A 23,554-nucleotide genomic window follows, 5' to 3' on the forward strand; every position below is an offset into this window, starting at 1 on the left:
AGCAGGATATTTCAGGGCTTAGAGGTTATCTCTCAGCAGCTAAGGGCAAAGGGTCAAACTTTTCTTTGGGCAAGGTTAATTCTTTACTGCACAGAGCCTTAATGCTCCTAGACAGATTACTCAGCTTCTCTAAAGAGCAGCTCTTTAGTGCATCCTGGGGACAAACATATACCCATACATGCAAGAAGGAGTATAACCATTTAGGCTCTGCTCTCCTTGTTGTTATGACTTTCCTTTTCTTTCTGCTACAAGCCTGGAGGTCCCCTGCAGACTCCACCTGCATCATTCCTTTAGTATACTGTGCACTGATTCTATTTCTGTTTAGTTTGTCTATCAGTACGATGTCATGCACCTTCCATATTTAGGAAGTACATCAACTTACCTGGTACTCTAATGATCTTTCTTGCCTCATCTGCACTTTTATGAATGTATTCCCTTTTGAAATTTACCATGATTTCAATAGGGTTTAGAAAGAATTTGAGATAAATATACTCAGAGCTCAGGTCATTGTGCCAAACTGGGAGCTCAAACATGAATTTTTGCATACATACTAACTTTGGAACAGTTTTTTAAAAAATAACTTGTTCCAAAACACTTTACTTCTTGAAACTGCATTTCTGCCCTGTGTGTGTGTGCGTGTGTTTGTGTGTGTGTGTGTGTGTGTTGGGGGAGGAGGTGGGGGGCTGCCATGTAAGTGAAAGCCTGTGTAAGCAGCACCCTATGAGGCCTTACTGAAACAGACTTTCCCCCCCCACCCACACATCCTCTGCCTGCCTCTTGTTTGTAGAAGAGCTTTAGTCCCCCAGGCCTCTCCTGAGTCACAAAAGCCTGGGTCAAGAATTAATGATTAAAAGAATGTGAACATGTAGTAACAAAAAATAGCAGTTGGGCCAGGAGAACTGGTAACAGTTTGAATAATAGATCAGCCATATTGCAGTCACAGAATCTTTGGTTCCTCCCTGAAGGACATAGATAACAGTATCTGATGCACATTTCTGAGTTGTTCTGCAGATACTAAACCCCCCACCAAATGGAAGAAGTTAACTACATGATGACCATGAGCATGTAGCCCCAAGACTTGTTGGAACCAGAGGCTGATGATTGAGATTCCTGGAGCACCACACTTTTACCTCATTACCAACCAATTAGAAGAAAGTGACACACCCTGTAGCACTCCCTTCAAATTTGCCTTTAAAAACTCTTCCCTGAAATCCATCAAAGTTTGGGTCTTTTGAGCACGAGCTGCTCATTTTCCTTGCTTGACCCTTATGATAAACCTTTTTCTGCTCCAAAGTCTGACGTTTCAGTTTTTTTGGCCTCACTGTGCATTGAGCACGTGAACTTGGGTTCAATAACACCTATGTGAAGTCATGTCATGGAATCCTGCGAAGATCTTCCAGGTTCTGGTACATCATCATGGTGGATATAAGGTTCTTTAGCAGATTAAATATGGCCACAAATTATTTGACACTCCTCTCATTGAGAGAGAAGTCTATGTCCTCTTCCCTTGAATCTTGGCATATTTTGACCAATAAAATATGGTGGAATTGTTGCCATGCTAATTTCCTAGTCCAGGCCTTAACATACTGGCAGTTTCCCCATGCTGTGTTTTAGAAATGTTCGGTCTTATAGAAGCAAGACATTGCATAGGATTACTACCCTAAGAATATGATGCTGTGTGGAAGCCCAAGCCAGCCAAGGCTGCATGGAAAAAAAATGAAGAGAGAGATGTCCATCCAATTCCAACTGTTCCAACCATCCTAGTTAATATATAAGGCATGTGAGTGAAGAAGCCTCCTGAGACATTCCATCCCCAGAAAATGCAATATGGAGAAGAACCAAAGAAACTAGTTGACAGCCAGAACCGAAGCTCCAGAAACGTGACCCTAATCCAACTCTCTCAGCAACCAACCTTCAGCCAATTAAGTCATGTCAGCTGAGGTCCTAGTTATCTTGGAGCAGAGGCAAGCTATTTTCTCTACACTCTTCTCAAATTCCTGACCCACACAATTGTGAGCATGATAAAATATTTGTCTTTTTACTCCAAACAGATTTGAGGTGGTTTGTTATGCACCAGTAGATAACTAGAACAGGTTCTGTAAGCCAGGGTTTTTCTTTTTTGACTAAACTATTAGTGATATAAAGCTAACTATTTTCATTGCTCCCCACCTCCCCTTTCTGGAGAAGAGTACTGGAGGTCAGAGCTAAGGAAGGCATTTTCCAAATATAAGACTTTATTCCTTTTCATTCACTGAAGATTATTATCTTTGTAGTCCAATAGATAGTTCATGTTATAAGATTTATATTTAGTTTATCAATCAATGGACTAGGATATTACTTCATTTATAACATGTTAAATGATGCATAAATGTAATAAAATACAAATGAAACATGATAAACTGTAGAAATGTATATACAAATTTGATTCAATATGTTCACAGTTTCTTTTGCCCTCTGTCCGTGTGATTGCCTTTGCATAATCCATGTCTCTAATTATCCTTTCTCCTGCTTTGCATATAAATAGCTAATTAGGTAGTGTTCCTGTCAGCTATGAAGTATATAGTATCCAAAGACAAACTCCTTTAGAAATTTAATTTGGGAGAACATATTGTGCTAACCAATTTAAACACAAGATTCAAGTCTGGTGAATCATTTGATGCTTTAATTTGAAGTCAGAAATGTCACATATGAATCAAAATATTGGTCCAAGAAATGTACTTATTTTGAAAAATTCTACTTTGTGCTTCTTCTTCTTGCTTTGTATGAATTCAGTGTGTGGTAGCATAAGCAATGACATTAAAGTTAAATTTATTTTCCTTAAAATAATGAAATTTAAGAAAACTACCAAGTGGAGGAAAAAGGGGAGAACTAAATCTTACTCCTCAGGTATAAGGATCAGCAGGCTTTTTATTTGTCAGTAGTATTGTAAGCACTTATAATATGTGGAGTTTTCACTAAATTCAGTTTTTTATAGATAGGACTCCATCCAAGAATTAGTAATTTTAAGAAATAACTGCTAAATATGGTGTACCCAGTGCTAGGGGTAGAAGAGAATACCAGGCTATTAGTAAACTCTGTCAGAAACACTGTGATGGAAACACCAAGATCTCTAAAAATAAGAATACATGCTGTCTTTCCTTGTGGAAAGGACTGGAGTGATATTTTTCAATAAAAGTGAATAGCTTGGACGCCAGCTCTATCTTGTTCATATGCAGGGGTACTAGTTGTATTCTTGGCTGAAAATATCAGAAGCTTAACTTGGTTTATTTAGGCAGAAGAGGGGTTTATAAGAAGGGTTTGTGGGAAGTGCTGACACTGGAATTTTTGTGCATGCAGCTTAAGTAGGAACCAGGAGAGGTCAAGTACAGCCAAGCTCCAAGTCTGCTCAGGAAGGTGACCCAGGAACTGTCACCAATGGTCATGCATTTCCCACTATCAAAATTGACTGTCCTGAACACTCATTCCCATATTCTTGACTTTGTGGATGAATTCCACTTGACCTTGAGCCTTTGCATCACTACTCCACTCTTCAAAGTCCCTGGTGAGAGTGTCTGAAAGGCTGTACATATCATTTGACCAATTCTAGATACCAGGCAAGGAGAGAATCTGTTTCTCTTCAGATTTCTTAGTGGGGAGGCAGGAAATTCCCCAGCTATTAGAAGTTCTCAACTCCATAAACAGAGCTCAATCAGGGGTCCTGGGCACTCAGCTTTAATGAGCCCTATATAGTACTTGGTCAAGAGTGAGCCCCCAAATTGAGACCTCAGCCCCCATCACTTCTACCTTTATTGTCTAGGGTCAAGAGTAACACTTGGCTTCCCCAAGATAACTCCATTCCATCATCTTGGTTGGGAGGGGCGTGCACCAAGCTCCAAGTACATTTTGTTCATCTCTGACAGGCACTGGGACTAACACCCCACTCTCTCAGATACTCAGCCCAATATTGGCAGGGATCATGAGAGAGCCCCACAACCGCCATTCCAATCTCCCTACAGTTTTACCCTCATTAACACAATCTTCCTTGAGAATACCAGAAATCGTGTAATTTTGCTCTTTCTCCTTTATTGCCATTTTATGTTATCACAGCCTCAGACACCTTATCTCCTACGCTTTGAGCTATATATGATCTGTACATTTCCTTGTTATCCATCTTCCACTCATCCTCAACTCCTCAGCTTCTCCACTGACACCAATGGAATTCACTATTTATCACCAGTGAACTCCTCTATGTCTTCAATCTCTTCCTTGATTGGTCCCTGTCTCTTCTTGTGCCATCATAAACCTGGAACTTTCCTGGGGTATTGCTTTCCCTGCAGCGCTCCTAAGTGGTAGTTGTTTATTTCCATCTATTTTATTTCTATCTCTTTTACCACTGAGCCTAGAGGTCTGTCATTCCAGACCTCTCTTCCTCTTTTTTCCTTACAAACCTTCAGCTTAAAATCTCAAGCCTTTTAGATTATGTTACCCATTATTCCTCATTATTGGTATAATTTACCTACCTCCTCTCCATGATCTATCATAATTCTTATTGATTTCAGTATGTACATAGGTAACATTTGCAATGTTAATATTTCTCAGTTACTTGATCTCCTATTTTCTAATTATCTTGTCCACCATTCTACCTAAGTCACACCCAGATCTTATCATTACTCCAAATTTCAACCAATCTGTAATTTCAATTTTGTACACAACCTCACTTTTCAACTCACTTTTATATTTTTTTAAAGTTTATTTTTTAATTTAACTTTTATTTTATATTAGGGTATAGTTGATTTACAATGTTGTGTTAGTTTCAGGTTACGGCAAAGTGATTCAGTTATACATATACATATATCCATTCTTTTTCAGATTCTTTTCCCATGTATGCTGTTACAGAGTATTAGGTAGAGTTCCCTGTGCTATACAGTAGGTCTTCACTGATTATATCTATTTTATATATAGCAACATGTATATCCTTCTATTACTCCAATTTCAACAATCCCTTTACTCAAATGAGACCTCCAATCTGTTTGTCTTGATACCTTTTCTGTTCTCCAGTGTATTTCTTGATGTCCTTTCTTCTCTCCTTATCCAACTTCAATTCTGTGGCCAATTATTTTATTAACTTGTTTAAATGTATTATTTATACCATTGCCCTTATTTTCAATTTTACAATTCACTTGACAAAATCACAACTCAGGTAAATCCAGCTCTCTGCCAACTCTGCACCTGTATCAATGCAAATAAGTATGGCTTCTTAAAAGTACTAAAGCATGCTGATGGATCTCATTTTAAATTTATGACCACAGTGCCAGGTGTGATCTTAATGCTGCTGCACAATCATAAAATATCTCCCTGGTCCACTCACTTTGCAGTGCTCTAGAAGATCATTCACATCTTGGTTTTCCTCCTCAAACCACCAATACATACTCCACCAGCCATATTCTCTAGCACTTGTTTATTCTTAGACTGATGTTGTTATTTTTAATAGTTGATATAGCAATAAGTCATACTAATTTTTTTAAAAAATATATTTTCTACTTGATTATTTCTGGCATATACCTATATACCAGTTTATTTTTCTTATACTTTTTTTTAACTCAACTGCTTTACTACATTGTCTATATCTCTAATGGCTATTTTGTGGACTATTTGGAAATTTATAGAAAAACAAAAATATCACATACAACTGTGAGCTAAATCCTTTTCTTTTCAATATTATAAATCCTATTTTTTTTTTTTTTTTTTTTTTTTTTTTTTTTTTTTTTTTGGTAGTGGTTTGGTTGCAATATTCCAAAAGTTTTTGTTATTTGTTGTAAGTTAAGTTCTGGTTAGTTAAGGAATTTTCTATCTATTCCTAGGTTGATAACTTTTTTTAATAGAAAAAAATCATATCTAAGAGCACACATTTAAAAAGCTAACTGGAAGTTTAATGCACACGACAGGGATTTTTCTGCTTGTGGGCTCAGCTTTAGAATGTTGAGACTGGAAGTTGTCCATTTTCTACAGAATCACCAAATGCCTTTATGCTAAGTTGTTTTTTCCTAAGGCTATTCAAATAGGGAGGGCAAAATCAATAATTGATCTGCATCTGTGATGTAAATGCCCAGTTGCTGGCATTTTGTATGTGATAGAGAAGTTGAAATCTAACTGCATATTATATATACTTACGCTTAATCTCCAATTTTCAAGTTTCCTTAGAGTCCTGAGTTTTTGCTAATAAATTTCCCTCAGAATAAACCTCTGATTTTGTACCTAAAGAGAGAACCAGGGTAATAGCTGGCTGGAGTGATAGACTGTTGTATACTGACTTCTAAATGAGCCCCTATGATTTCAGCCTGTAACCACTTTTCAGCCTTCTTCTATACAGAATTTTTGAATTCTGAAATGTGGAATTTTTTCAAGGCTACTACTGTAAGTTTCTTTCTTTGTATATCCTCCACAGCATGTACTCTAGTCTGTGAATTCCTCTACCACTATAAATATTCTTATTCCTTTATTTATTTTTAGCCTTTAAAAATTTTGTTAAATTCTCCAATATGTAGATGCACCTATTTCCATTCTCTTTTCCTTGTGTACTGATGATGCCTTTTATTTTTATTTATTACAATCTTAGTGAGTTCTCTGGAGAAATGAGAGACACAGCATGTTTGGTCAGTCTGCCGTTTTAAACTGAAGTTTTTTTCCATTTTATAAATTTCATAACTGAACTATCTATATAGTTTAGAGTTAATTATGTATTTTACTATTAATATGTTCTTTTGTTCTCTTCTTTCTTGGACTCAGTCTTTTATTTATTTTTTTCTGGAGCACATACTTTAATAATTAATCAAAGAGAAGGAATTAATTTTAAGCCTCCTCTTTTTTTGAACTTCTGAAAATGTATTTCTTTTGCTTTTACATTTGAATATAATTTGGATAAGTTCAAAATATTTTTCTTAAATAGATTGTAGGCATTTTGGAATGTTTTCTAGAATACTGGAAATTTTTATTTTTCTCTCAGCTTATGGAATTTTCCATTTGTTGTTGAGAAGTAACAAATGTCACCACAATGTTACTGAGTGTCTTCTTCAATAATAATTTAAGCTTTCACTGACTCTATATGAGAACTCAAAACTTTCTTCAGATTAGGGATTTAAAAAATATATATTTCCTTATTATTTCTTTGACTTTCTCTTGTCCATCAATCTCTTACATCTATTCTATACATCTCTTAACTTTCAAAAAATATATATACTATTTCCTTCTTACTTTTCTTTTGTCTTGTGTTTTGAGAAAATTCCTGCCTTGACTTTGTCATTAATTTGGTTTTTCACTAGAAGCCATTCTACTATTTGACCTTCAGATAAGTTCCCAACTGCCTCTCTGCCTCCCCAGCAACCTTATGACATCAATTGCATCATAAAAAAAAATTCTCCAAAACTTAGTGAAAGTAAAGTAGTAAAGTAAAGTATCTTATAGTTTCTGAGTGTCTGGAGTCCAGCTAAGGATTAAGTGTATTCCTCTACTTTAAGGTTTCTCACAAGATTCCAATCAAGATTTTGCCCAGGGATGAAGTCTCATCTGAAGATTTGATTGAGGGAATATTACTTTCAATTTCACTCGTGATTGTTGGCAATATGCAATTTTTCAGGGCTGTTGGACAAAGGGACTCAGTTTCTTACTAATCATTGCCTGTAGGAGTCCCTCAGTTCATTGTTATGGGGGCTTCTCCTTATGTCAGCTAACAATGTGGCAGCTGACTTCCATCTGAGTGAGCAAGCATGAGAACAAAAGGATAGAATGATGGAAGCCATAGTCTCCTTGCAACTTAATCTTTGAAATGCTATCCATCAATTTTGCCATATTCTATGTGTTAGAAGAAAATCACTAGCTCCAACCCATATACAAAGATTAAGAATTAAGACATGAATACCAGAAGGTAGGGCTTGCTTGTAGCCATCTTGAAGTTTACCTACCAAGCACCCTCTACCCATTACATTGGTTTTAATAACTAAAAATTCTCATTGCTTTTTAAATAGTGATGAGTTAATTTTAATAAATGTTAAATTCTTCTGAATCTTTGGGAGGATGCTAATTATAATTAATTTTAACATCTCTTCTGATTCCTGCAACAACCGTTTTGTTCAGTGGTTAGTTCTTCTGGTTGTTTTGTCTGTTGATGATTATCGTACACCTTCACACATTTATAATTAAAAGACTACTTTGATCAGTATTGAATGTACTCAACATGAGAAAAATCTATATTCTGCTGGTAGTGAATACAGATTCCAATTTTAAGATTCTGGCTTGTGTGGTCATGCAGAGAGGGGCTGAGTGAAGACAGAGCTTGGCTGGTCCACATAACATTGGCCTCCTGAGCACAGTAGAAAATTTATTTGAGAAACTCCTCTTTTTCTGCCTAGAACCAAGGCTCATGCTGTTTTTTTTTTTGTGCTTCTAAATAGAGAAACCTATTTGAGATTTAACCTGAGGGCAGCTACTCTGAGAGGAGGCTCATGCAGCTATTTCTGTGGTCTTTAATTACACCAAACCTGCCCCATGGCTCACTGAATTTTTCAACCCTGCAGGCTTTGATTTGAGGTTAGGCCATGGCTTTTCCAGGAAAAACTTCTTTATGAGGTTCTGTGTCTCTTTCCTGTAGAGATTCTCAGAGTGCTCTCTCTGTTGGGTTTTCTGATAAATCTCAATATATCTCCTTTTTTTATCCAGAGTCTCTTTAAAACTTGGTCTTTTAATAAGACACTTTTTAGATTTCTAGTGACCAAGATGGTGTTAATAGTCCCCTCAGCTTGACTAAGCTTTAGACAGGCTTCTTACTGACTCTAGGCCCTGAATCTACCTTTTCTTAGAGCTATTACTTGCCATGCTCCCCAAACTGCACACACACATGATATTTGTGTGTATGATAAGCATCACTGAAGGCTTCTGGCAATAGAAGGCTTTTACATTAAAGCAAAACAAATTTCAAAATTTATTGTCAAATATTTACTTCGCTAAAATTCTTTAGACTCCTGACCAGCTAGAATTTTTCATAAAATATTTTAATCTGCTGACTTTAACTCTCTGTCATTTTGCTGCACCCCACTTTTTCTCTCAATACCCTTCTTACAATTTTTGTTTTTCTGAGTTTGCATTACTTCTTGTCAACATCCTCCTCAACCCCATTTCCAGAGAAATTCAGCTCTCAATTCATTGTACAGTTCCAGAATAAATTTTGCATACTCAAGACCCTATGTTCTCTGAACAGAAGACTGCCAGCTTGAAGGCTTATCCTTTACTTAGGACAGAAGAACTAATCAGGGCTTTGAAACACTGGTTTCCCATTCTACTTTTGAAAATAAGCAGCAATAGTTAGTTTGTATTATAAATGTTATTTCATTATACTACAATTGAAATTGTCTAAATATTTTTTATAAAATCATTTTTTAAATGCCTGAGATTATAACTAAAGACCAGAGAATATTTCAGCCCTGCAAATTACTCTGTTATTGAAAATGTTATGTTGTGATAGAATTGATAGAATATTATACTAAACTCCTTTTTATCCTTATGGATTTTCTTTGCTTTTATTTTTATATGGATAAGTCCAAGATGTTTGGCCAAACTATGTTTATATACTTTTCAAAGAGAAAAATATATTAAATACATTTAGAAATTAATTTGTTTCTATTATGTCTTAAAATAAATGGAGAAGAAACAAGGAGTCCAAGCTGGTGATGTAGGAAGACCTTGAACTCACCTCCTCTCACAGACACAGCATATTTACAGCTACATGTAGAACAGTTTTTCCTCTGAAAAGGACCTGAGAACTAGATAAACAGCACCTCCACAACAAAAGGCAAAAGAAACACATGGAGAAGAGTAGGAGAGGCAGAGACATGGCCTCACCTGGGACCCCACCCCAGATGTGGTGACCCCACAATTAGGAGGGATCCCAGAGAATACAAAACTCTAACTCAAGGAGTGAAGGGATTGTGCCCCACATCAGGCACGCTGAACCTGGGAGCTGGCACTGGAAAGATGAGCCCCCAAAACATCTGGTTTGGAAAATTAATGGGGATTAACACCAGGAAAACTATAGAACTGCAAGGAATGATAATCCTACTCTTAAAAGGCTCCTGCACAAACTCTCTGGCACTGAGAACCAGCACAAAATCAACAGATTAAAAAGTGCAGAGACATTTTAAAGCAGCTCTAGGAGAGGCAGGAACCTGCAAGGACTTGCTGCTGATGGAGCCTACAGGCACCATTTTTGGTTCTCTTTCTCTACATGCTACTCTGGAGGGTGTGCTCCACCCACCCATGTTATAGCAAGGCTGGGCAAGAACTCTGTGTCACACCCCCCAACACACACACGGGCACCCAAGTCACAATTTGTCCAGGCAAGCCATCTGAGCCCCATCCACCATCTGCAGGGATGAAGTTGCAACCAGAATGGGTGAGAGTCCCAAGCCCCATCCTATTTGTGCTGTTGCCTAGTGACAACTGGGCTCAGTGAGCACCGTGAACCCCACCCTCCCTGTGAAGTAGCCAAGCTGAAACCATACTGGGCAGATGAGTCCCCTGAGCCCCACATTTCCAGCTCAAAAGCTAGACCACAACTGGGCTAGGTAAGAGCCCTTAGTCCTACACTCCCCATGCAGCAGCCAAGCCACAATCAGGCCTGAGCTCCTCCCACTTGCCACAGTGCTTGAGTCACAACTGGGAAAGGCAAGCAACTCAAAATTGCCCTTTCCACACAGTGGCCAAGCCACAGTGGGGTGGGCAAACACCCTGAGCCCTGCCATCCCTGGGTAGCAGCCATGGCCCTATTATAGCTGGTGAGGTCATGCAGCCTACACAAAAGATGCCCAAATAGTGCCTGGCTCTGGTGGCCAGGAGAGACTGCACTTCTGGCCTACACAGAACAGCTCCTACACAAGACCACTATTTCAAGGCTGAGGGAGGTAGTTCATTAGCCTAACACATACAGACAAACAAGCAAAATAAGGAGATGAGGAATTCTGTTCCAAGCCAAAGAACAAGGGAAATCCCTAGAAAAAGATCTTAATGAAATAGAGATAAACAACCTACTTGAAAAAGAGTTCAAAATAATGGTCATAAAAATGCTCACTGATCTTGGAAGAAGAATGTATGAACACGGAACTTCAAGAAGGAGATAGAAAATATAAGAAGTACCAAACAAAAGTTATAACTGCACTAAAAAATACACTAGAGGGGGTCAACAGCAGAGTGGAGATACAAGAAAAATCAGTGAGCTGGAAAACAAAGCAATGGAACTCACCCAGACAGAGCAACAAAGTGAAAAATGAATTAAAAGAAGTAAAAATACCTTTACAGAGTTGTAGGAGTGCATCAAGCAACATATTTTTCACATTATAAGTGAAGAGAGAGATAAAGAGAAGAGAGAGATAAAGGGCCAGAAAAATCATTTGAAAAAGTAATGGCTGAAATCTTCCATAATATGAGGAAGGAAACAGACATCCAGGTTTAGGAAGACCAGAGAGTTTCAAATAAGATGAACTAGAGGCAAGATACTTGTATTCAATACTTTGAAAACTATAAGACATTGATGAAAGAAACTAAAGACAACACAAGCAAATAAAAGATATACTGTGCTCATGGATTGAAATAATTAATATTGTTAAAATGTGCATAGTACATAAAGCAATCTACAGATTCAAATGCAATTCCTATCAAAATACCATGAAATTTTCCCTAGAACGAGATCAAGTAATCCTAAAATTTGTATGGAGCCACAGAAAGACCTCAAATAGCCAAAGCTATCTTGAGAAAGAAGAACAAAGGTGGAGGTATCACACTGCCTGATTTCAAACTACTACAAAATTACAGTAATCAAAAAATACAGTGGCACAAAAACAGATACATAAATCAGTGGAACAGAATAGAGAGCCAAGAAATAAATCCACACTCATATGGTCAATTAATCTATGACAAAGGAGCCAAGGATATACGATGGAGAAGAGACAGTCTCTTCAATAAATAGTGTTTGGGGAACTGGACAGCTACATTCAAAAGAATAAAACTGGACAACTTTCTTACACCATATACACAAATAAACTGAAAACTGATTAAAGACTTAAATATAAGACCTGAAACTATAATACTCCTAGAAGAAAATATAGGTTGTGAGATCTTTGACATCAGTTTTAGCAATATTTTTTTGGATATATCTCCTCAGGCAAGAGAAACAAAAGCAAAAATAAACACATGGGACTATATCAAACTAAAAAGCTGCACAGTAAAATAAACTATCAACAAAACAAAAAGACAACCTACTGAATGAGAGAAGATATTTGCAAACGATATATATGATAAGGGATTGTTATACAAAATATATAAAACGAACTACGATACAATCCAGAAATTCCACGTCTGGGTACTTATCCGAAGAAAACAAAAATAAGAATTCAAAAAAATATATGTACCCCCTATGTTCATTGTAGCATTATTTACAGTAGACAAGATATGGAAGCAACCTAAGTGTCCATTGGAAGATGAATAGATAAGGAAGATGTTACTTGTGTATGCTTATAATACATACATACATACATACATATATATATGTAATGGAATATTACTCAGCCATAAAAAAGAATGAAATCTTAACATTTGCAACAACATGAATGGACTTAGAGAGTATTATGCTAAGTGAAATAAGTCAGACAGAGGACAAATAACTTATGATCTCACTTACATGTGGCATTTAAAAAACAAGATAAACAGAAACAACTCATAGATACAGAGAAGAAACTGGTGGTTGCCAGAGGGGAGGGGTTGAGGGGGATGACAAAATAGGTGGTGGTGATTAAGAGGTATGAACTTCCAGTTATAAAGTAAATAAGTCCTGGGGTTGTACTGTACAGCATAAGAAATATAGTCAATAATAGTGTAGTATCTTTGTATGGTGACAGATGGTAACTAGATTTATTGTGGCGATCACTTTGTAATGTAAAAAATATCAAATCACTATGTTATACACCTGAATCTAACATAATATTGCATGTCAATTATAACTCAATAAAAATAATAAACCAATACCTAAATATATTTTTTAAAAGACTATATCTTTTGAAAAGTAAAAGACTGAAAATAAATTAATTAAACATTTATTTCAGGAGCTCAGGAAGGAAAAAATAATACAGCAAACAAAACCTAAGGAAAAAGAAAAAAGTAAAGATAAAAGCTGAAAGTTATAAAATTATAAAAAGAAAAAGAATCAAAGATATTGTACTTAAGGAAATTGAAGTAAGTAGAGAAAACCTGATACTAGTGAAAGAGAAAAAAGAAAAAGGATGAATTAGTAAGTAAACTCATAAGCTAGTTCTTTTGGAAAAGATACAATTGATAAAAGATCATTATTTTAATCAATAAAAGGAGAAAACAGAAACATAATGAGAAGTAGGAATGAGAATTTAATTATAGATTATAAGATGTTATTTTGCTCAAATATACACAAGTATATTGAAAACCTGCATGAAATAGGTAATTTTGTAGAAAAATATAAATTATTTCATACTTCAGGGATGAGGAGGACCTTTCTCAACAAGAAATAAACCTCAAAAGCTGAAAGGAAAATATTGATATGCTTGTCTACTTTATAAGCTTTTGACAGTTGGATAGAGAAATTCAAAAGGCTAATGACCAACTGGAGAAGAAATACTTGCAACCAAAATATATATATAAATACTTCACTGAGGAAAAAATACTTGCAACCTAAGGAAATAATTTTCTGTGATATATGAAAAATTCATTTAATCAATGAGAAAAAGAACATCAACCCTGTAGAAAAATGGACAAAGAACACAAACTGGTAATATACAAAAGATAAATGGCAGGTAAAAAAAGAAAATCAATCTCACTATGAATTAAATGCAATCCATTTTTCATCTATGAGATAAGTAAAACAATTACTTGACAAATCACAATGTGGAGAGTTTGGGAAAAAGAAACTTTAGTGAAATGTATATGAGACTGTAAATTCTCAACTGTCATTGCAATTTGCAATGTTTGTCAAAATTGAGAAGACATGTCCTTTGACCCAACCAACTCCAATAAGTAAATAATGATCTTCAGAAATATTGACACATTTGAGCAAAGTCATGTATGCAACGTAGTTCATGGCAGCATAATAACAGAATACTGATAGCAGCTTAAATGTCTAACATTGTAGAACTGATTAAATACAGAATGCTATCTTTATAGAGTGGAATATTGTATGGTGACATGAAATAGTGTACTAATATGAAATCATATTTAAGATATATTATTAAATACAAATGCAACTTACTGTTTATCTAATTCTACCATACTTGGGGAAAATTTGTCTACAAAAACATATATGCTTGTATAAATGGAATATTTCTGGAAGGATACCGAAGAGATTGACAATACCAGTTACATCTAGAAAGGGAGTTAGAGGGGGTTTTAATGGTGGCAGTAAGATTAAATTTTCACTATAGTCCTTTGGTTTTGGGTGGCTGTTTTCTATTTGTGTGTGTGTGTGTATATATATATATACAGACAGACACATATACATCTATGTATATATATATATATATATATATATATATATATATATTTAAAATAAAGATTAATTAATAAGACAAAGCCAAAATAAAAAAAATAGTAGAAAATATGTGGAACATATTTTACATCATATTCTTGTGCAGTGTATATATATATTATATATATTTAAAATAAAGATTAATTAATAAGACAAAGCCAAAATAAAAAAAATAGTAGAAAATATGTGGAACATATTTTACATCATATTCTTGTGCAGTGTTTAACGCTATGGATTCCATATTTCCTAAAAAAATCAGCTAAGAACTTGTTTTTAACCCCCATTTCTGTATTTATCAACTTTACTCAATAGAAATACAATTAAATTCCTCTTAATCTAACTCAGGGATTCAAATATCTTGAATGTTTTAAAAGAGGAATGCTGTCATTTGTCATTTAGTTTTATCAGTTAGGATTTATCTTATCTTAGTAATTCATTTTGCTTGGCAATGTGCTAGGGCTGTTATGTCATATTTTAAGTCAGGTTTAATTTATGTGGTCATGTTTATTAATTCAAATGAAATTTTAGGTCTGTTAGAATCCAAAATATATAAAACTTATGAAAATATTTTAGTTCACATGAAACATTCTAATGAGGGATATTTGAGGCTTGAATACGGGACTTCACCAACTTGAGTACAAATGGGGTTATATTCCTGTCCTAGATATGTTAATTATTTCATCATATATGAGTTCTAAGTACACTGTGAATTGACCTTAAGCAAAATTGTGAAGTATAGAGTTTGTCCTCATCACATTGCTCATTTGAGTTTCACATTCACATTCATACATTTAGTGAATCTTACCTAACTGCCCTAGATATTCTCCCAATTTCTATCCTTCTTACAAGTGAAACTACTGGAAAAATAGCTCACTCTAATAGTAAAATCTAACATTTATTGAGCACTTTCATATATGCCAAGGGCTGCACTAGGCACATTTCTTACATTATCTTGCTTAACCACAGCAACTATTTTTTTTTCTTTCCTATTGTCTTTTTTTTATTGCTTTTTTTTTTAAACATCTTTATTGGAGTATAATTGCTTTACAATGGTGTGTTAGTTTCTGCTTTATAACAAAGTGAATCAGTTATACATATACATATGTTCCCATATCTCTTCCCTCTTGCATCTCCCTCCCTCCAACCCTCCCTATCCCACCCCTCTAGGTGGTCACAAAGCACCAAGCTGATCTCCCTGTGCTATGCGGCTGCTTCCCACTAGCTATCTATTTTACTTTTGGTAGTGTATATATGACCATGCCACTCTCTCACTTTGTCACAGCTTACCCTTCCCCCTCCCCATATCCTCAAGTCCATTCTCTAGTAGTTCTGTGTCTTTATTCCCATCTTGCCCCTAGTTTCTTCATGACCTTTTTCATTTTTTCTTAGATTCCATAGATATGTGTTAGCATACAGTATTTGTTTTTCTCTTTCTGACTTACTTCATTCTGTATGACAGACTCTAGGTCCATCCGCCTCACTACAAATAACTCAATTTCATTTCTTTTTATGGCTGAGTAATATTCCATTGTATATATGTGCCACATCTTCTTTATCCATTCATATGTTGATGGACACTTATGTTGATTCCATGTCCTGGCTATTGTAAATAGAGCTGCAATGAACATTTTGGTACATGACTCTTTGAATTATGGTTTTCTCAGGGTATATGCCCAGTAGTGGGATTGCTGGGTCATATGGTAGTTCTATTTTTAGTTTTTTAAGGAACCTCCATACTGTTCTCCATAGTGGCTGTATCAATTTACATTCCCACCAACAGTGCAAGAGGTGTTTCTCTTTTCTCCACACCCTCTCCAGCATTTATTGTTTCTAGATTTTTTGATGATGGCCATTCTGACCAGTGTGAGATGATACCTCATTGTCATTTTGATTAGCATTTCTCTAATGATTAGTGATGCTGAGCATCCTTTCATGTGTTTGTTGGCAATCTGTATATCGTCTTTGGAGAAATGTCTATTTAGGTCTTCTGCCCAATTTTGGATTAGATTGTTTGTTTTTTTGATATTGAGCTGCATGAGCTGCTTGTAAATTTTGGAGATTAATCCTTTTTCAGTTGCTTCATTTGCAAATATTTTCTGTCATTCTGAGGGTTGTCTTTTTGTCTTGTTTATGGTTTCCTTTGCACAGCAACTATTTCACCTTGAGGGGAGTGTAAATGGTTAGGTCATTTTGGCAGTATATATTAAAAATAAAAATGTCTTTAGCTTATGTTCCACCAACCTCTTTTCTTTGCTTTTACTTTAGAAAAACAATTTTATACCTGCATATTGAGACATGTGAATATGGAAATATTATAGAATAGTTCAAACGAATAATATTACTTTACATGTACTAATCTGGATATAACTCCAGTAAATATGCTGAATGAAAAAGCAAGTTAAAGAACATTATGTAGAGTATAATATTATCTGTATATAAAAAAGAAATATGTGAGACTAAACTATCTACAAAATTGGTTGTAACTGTACAGTAGATGTTCTGGAATAAAATACCAAAAAAATCAATAAAAGTAACTACTGCTCAGATCAAAATAGGGCTAGGGGTAGTGGTCAAGGAAAATTTCTATCTGCAATGTTTAAAAGTTTGCAAAAGTAACATTTTTGCAAATTTTATTGAAGTTTTTCAAATTTTAAGAAGATTTTTTTTTTGAGAGTTGCTTTTCACATAAAAAGAAAGACTATTTTTTATTTTTGAAAACTATTGTTAAAGACACATAATTTCCCCCTTTTGCCTTCACTGCTTGGGACCTTCAGAGTAAATTTAGTGTACAATTAGATTTCATTTGCAGGAGGAAGTGGCATAGTCTAGACAGCAAGGAGCAACTCTATATACTAGGTTATTTTCATCTCTAAGGCTATTTAATCTAAATAGCAAACCTGCCAACAAAATGTGATTATTACTAATTTTATAGATCAATAAACTAAGAATTAGAAAGGTTGTGCAGTTTGCCCAAGATCCCATTTCTTGTTAATGTGAGTATATGAGTAAAATATTGTTGTGGAATAAAGCTTCTAGCATATTGTACAGGCTTATGCTGCCAACAGAAAACTCTAGATTTCAGGAAATCAGGTTAATTTGTTGCTAGTCTCTCTTTCTCAAATGTTCTTGCTGTCCCTTGTCCATCGTCCTAAGTGATTACTCTTTTACTTTAATCCTTTAATTAAAAGCACATATGTTTGGAAAAGGTATCCTCTTAAAGACAGCATTTTTATGTTGTGAAGAGATCTAAGGTGATCTCCAGTGACCGTCACCTCCTTGTGTTCATGGCTTTGTGTGATTCCCTTCCATTGACTTATGAATTTCTTCTGACCAACAGAATATGGCAAGGATGAAAGGAAACTGCCATGATCACAATACCTTACCTGAGGCTCCATCTTGCTGGCTGATATGATATAGAGAATTTCTGGCAGCCATGTTGGAGAATTCTACATGACAAGAAACAGAAAGTGGCCTAGGAGCTCAGGGAAGCCTCCCAGCAACATCCAACAAAAAACTGAAGCTCTTAATCCTATAGCTACAAGAAAATGAATTCTATCAACCTGAGTGAGCTTAAAAGCAAATTCTTTCCCCAACAAGAATGAAGCCTGACCAACACACTGTTTGCAGCCTTGTGAAACCCTAAGCAGAGGATCTAGTGGAGTCTGATGCCCAGAAACTGTGAAGTAATAAATGTGTATTGTTTCAGGCTGCTAGGTTTGTGGTAATTTGTTACACAGCAGTTGATAACTAATATAAACAATCAGGCATAAATTACCATGAAGGAGTTTAAAATCTCCTGTGAATTTGGCTTAGTGATATTAAAGGACAGGAGAAAAGGGTATCTAGGAGTGTGGACAGAGCTGCCCCTAAGAGAGAGGGTAATATGTGTGGAAAGAAGAGATTGACTAAAGGTTTCTGATGATGATTCATGCTGGCTGCATGATTTTGTCCAAGGCCATGTAGAGAATATTTATTGATTGGATATTCCAATTCCATTTTTTTTAATATGAATAAAAGCCTACGCTAAATGTTTTTTCTAGGCAAGCATTAAACCTCTAGATTAGGTCAAGCCAACTGAGTCAAGATGGACAGCTAAAGGTTATTAGAAGCATTTGCTTTTGAGCCTCTTGTTAAGATACTACAAATCTGATGTGGGTTACAATCGCTAAGGGATATCATGGCCTACTGGTCAAAACTTTAGTTATTTTCTGGTATCACACTTACCCAGACCATTCTGTCCCTTCTAAGTCTCTGCTCTGGGATAATTAGCTGTCACTGTGGATTTTCAGAACTGCTTCATTGACTCTCCTCAGTGATGACAGGGAAATTACAGTTCTCTTAAGCATTCCTCTTTATCATCCCACAGTGTACTGCTACTGGTGAATTTTTCCATATCCTATTAAATGTCAGATAATCAACAGTCTCATCCTACCAAGAATCTTAAGTTTTAAACTCTCAGGTTTTATGGTTCTAGTTCTCTGCATAATTCCTTCAATTTTTAATTAACACAAAATAATTATTCTTGCATCTGGTGCAAGAAATGATTGTGTCATTTGAATTTAGTAAATACATGAAGTGCAGATTGAATAATTCTTTCCTATATGAGTCTGCAGCTATTAGCTTAAAGGAGTGTCAGGAAGAAAGAACAGGGAATTTGGAGTAAGGCAGACCAGGAATTGAATACTGGTTTTGCCACTTGCTTTCTGGCTATGATCTCATTAGACCTCAGTTTTCTCATGAATGATGATAACATCTATGTCATATATTGTGAGTGAGAATCACATAAAGCATAAATATTAATAATGTAGGTGACTAGTTGTAGTTCAAACGAGGCCTTAGAGTAAAATATAATGGGATTGAACAGAACCGAATGTCAGAAGATTCTGAAATCTCTGTCCTTTCTCTTCCTCTCTAAATCCTGAATTGGAATTCTCATAAAGAGTTAATTTTACTCAAAACATATTAACCATTATCTCCTTCTGGCTTCTATTTAAAATCCTATGTGATGTAGAGTAACTTCCTCCACATATTACATTTTTCTTTATCTCAAAGAGGCATCTGATAGCAAACAGAAGGATCTTTTATTTAACAAATAAAATGTGCAACTTTACATTTTTTATATGTATGTACTAGATGATGGGAGAACTCAAGGACTTGAAACATTATGTTGATGGGGAGTGAGGAATCTGGAATAGTTTGAGATTATAGCTTAGCTGAAGTTGTTTTAAATCATAAAATGGAATATTGAAAAAAGGAGAGAGAGAGTGAAGAAGGAAGGAAGGAAGGAAGGAGGAAGATAGAAGGGAATAAAAGGATAGAGGGAGGGAGGGAGGAAGGAAAGAAGGAAAGAAGAAAAAGAATAAAACCTTGGAAGGCAAATGTGACAAACACTTCTTTCTCTTTGGATGAAGGCTGTAGTTCCACATAGAATGTGGAATGCTGTCTAGTGACTGGGTGGTGGGAGGGTGCATGGAATTAAAGGAGATAGTAGATCAAATGTGCAAGGGATGATTCATAAAATCTCAGTTGGTTATCCTCCCTTGGGCCCCAGATCTATTCTCTGCCCTTCCTGCTCTTTCTGTGCACTGATGTCAACTGAGGTTGGTGTTTGTATGCTGCATGACCTGTGCTCCCCAATGCAATGCTTAATACATGCTGGTCCCTTTCTTCTCCTCTCCCTGGTCTAGTTTTTCCACTGTCAAGAAGTAGTACATTTTTTCCAAAAAGTCAATAATCTCCTGTGAAAGGAGTCTTAGCTTAAGAATGAGAACCCAAATTGTGTCCATGACTCACTTATGCACTAGCTTCCGTATCTGTGGTGTCACACACACATTTCAGGTTGAGTGAACATTTATTTTTGTGTATTAATAAATAGCCTGTCATTTGAGCTTTAATGGGCTTTTCTGGGTTTAATGAACGGAGGATCCAATAAACCTCTCTCTAGAAAAAGTTTAGCAGGATGAAACTTACCATATCTGGAGCCATATAGCAGCACAAAACATTCATAAAACCTTGTCATGCTGTAAAGTGCTTTGATACCACGTGAAGCTACATTCTGGTTGTTTTCTTTTTTCTTTTTAAAAATCTTTCAGGTATATCATATTAATGTCTCTTCAGATAATGAGAGATGATGCTTTAATACAAACATACAGAGAGCCAGACAAACAGACTCTTGCACACACATTCAGGGACATACAAATGCAATCAAATAAAGCCTGGAGGGAACTGTTACAATGTATCTTGGTATCTGAGACATCATGTTAATTGTGTTGAGTGAGACCTGGGCAAAAAAAAAGACAAAGAGGAGGTCATGCTCTATAACACTGAGCAGTTGAAATAACATTTTGTGTCTGATATGGGCCAGGCAGTTTCAAATATGTGTGATTTAATTCTCCTGGAAACCCTCAAAAATAAGTATTATTTTGTGCTTTTCCAGAGAAGGGATCGAAATTCAGGGAAGCTAAATGATTTGGCCAACACCACACAGTGAACATATCACAGAGCTCATATCTGAATTTAAGTCCTCTGACGTGGTGCCCATTGCTTTTAATACAACACTCATCTATCTGCTTTCAGAGCTTTTAATAACCACCCACATACATCCTTAGGACTCAAAGTATGTTTGGGGTTCATTCATTAACTTTCTTGCTCTGATAGTGATGTCTTTGGAAGGCAGTAATTACATTACCTTCACTCACCGAGTCCTCATAACTCCTGTAATCAAGGAAAAGGTAGATGAAAATATAATGAGAATGAAGAGGTTGATTTAAAAACTGCCCAATGGGAGGACAGGAAAGAAATTTGTCTTCAAGAAAATTACACAGGTTTATCCCCAAATATGATAGAAAGAACCAGAAGATCTAGACTCAAGTTGTCACTCCTTGTGGGCCACAGTGAGGTTCCCCAGAACATATACATGCAGAAAATATGTTTGTAGTGAAAATTCAGCTGCAAAACAAACAGAATCTATGAAAGTAAAAATATATAAATTTAATTTAAAGACCAAAAATGACTCCTATAATTGAGATTTGGTGGCAACCTGCTTGTCTGTTGGGCATTAATCAGCCATGGAATGTTGAAAAAGGAGAGTCAGAGGGTATAATAGATCCCTGTGAACCTACTCAGGTTCCTTCAACTCTACCTACCCCTTGGACCACGTGGACCCTATCAGGGACTGACCATCAACTTGTCTAGGGTGTACTGGGCCCTCTTATGTACCTCGGCTGCACAGCTGTGATGATCTCCCCCTGAGGGAGATCCTGACCTGATCAGGATTTCGGGCTACTATTGCCAGTTCCACATTTTGATGAAGCACACACTGCAGGATGTGGGATCTGACATCCCAAATGGCCTTCAAAATGGCCAGATGGTAGAACTCAGTAATGCAAGGGATTCTTTGTGGGGAGAACTTTGACTAAAGGGAAATAGACAGTGGGAAGAAACCAGGCAGACATATTCTCTCTTATTTCTCCTTCCCGTGGCATTTCCAAGACATGGTTACTACAAATAAATGCTCCAGGACATATGCTGCCCTGCCATCAGTTGGGTTCCCAAACCCCTGATCCTCTTACTGCTGTTCCCCCTCAACCCATCTAACTATTGGAGGACTGTTCTTGTGGCCATGCTGACATGCACCCCAGGACAGATGCTACCCTCCTGTGATCAGGCTCCACACACCTGACTTCTTCTTCATGCCTGCCTGGCAGCCTCAGTTTGTTTCTACCTTGGAGAGGTGTTTTCTGATGACTGTGGACCAAGTCTGGCTTGTGGAAGTCAGTGAACTTCTACACCATCCAATTGGTTACAACCACATCTTTTCCTGAATCCCAGGCTTGGAGGGGGTAACCCTGCCAAGTGGCCCTTTTTTGGGGTACTCTCCTTCAGTCATAGGGTATTCTTAATAGTTATCTCTATCTTTATAGTTACCCCTTTGGTATAGTTACTGATTCTCTATATTAAATTTTTTTCTGTTCAAATTACTGTGTAATTTCTATCTCCTGATTGGACCTTGGTTCACCAAGTAAATGGTGACCAAAAACCATGACCCAACAGCATCATGGGACAAAAGGGGAATATAAACCTATTTGAAATTCCCTCTTTCAAGCTAAGTCTTAATACTCTCCTCCGTAAAATGAGAATAATAATGTATGTAATAATGTACCCAATTATGTACCTAATAATAATGTACCTAATGTTAAGAATTAAGGGAGATTATAAATACATAAGCTTTACAAATTTCAAAGTACTCTATTATATTCTTGGGAAAGCTCGATCTTTTAATGGAAATGAGACTGTTAACTCTTTACTCAGTTAACTGTTGCTTATTCTTCATGTCTCTTGTATATTTCACCATTCAGGAAACCTTTCTTCAGTCATCAGAATTGAGTTAGGTGCCCCAAGAGCTTATCCTTATCACACTGTTAAGGACTTCTCTCCATTATAGTACTCAGTCTTCTGCACTGTAATTGCCTGTTTGATAAATTCTATATAGAGGTCAGGACATCTGTTCACTGTAGAGTCTCTAGCTTTTAATATCCAATAGAGAAAAAGCATCTTATAAGTGTTTGTTGCATGAATAAAATACATCTGAATGGGCAAATCAGTGTGTCACTGGGGGAAATAAAGCTAGTTTAGAAGAATTAATGTAATTTTTCCAAGAGAAAAAATAAATTAAATGTTATTTTAAGCACTGAGAATATTGTAAATGGTGGCATCAAAGTTCATGACCTTTTGGCAAATTGTGGAGTAGTCCGTTGTGTCCAGAGCTTATTGTACCTGAGAGGAGGTAGGAATGTTGGTGGGAAGTGATGTAAGAAAAATAAACTGAGGTCAGGCTAAATGCTGAGCTACTCAGCCTGGACTTAATTATCAGGCCTTGGAGAACAATCAAAGACTTAAACCTAGGCATGACATGAGAAAAAAGGGGAATATGATCCACTTGGTAACTCTTGCAGTGCATAACAATTTTCTATGGAATAGGGAAAG

This window comes from Lipotes vexillifer, unplaced genomic scaffold (genome assembly GCF_000442215.2).
Source record: "Lipotes vexillifer unplaced genomic scaffold, Lipotes_vexillifer_v1.1 scaffold331, whole genome shotgun sequence".
NCBI lineage: Eukaryota > Metazoa > Chordata > Mammalia > Artiodactyla > Lipotidae > Lipotes > Lipotes vexillifer.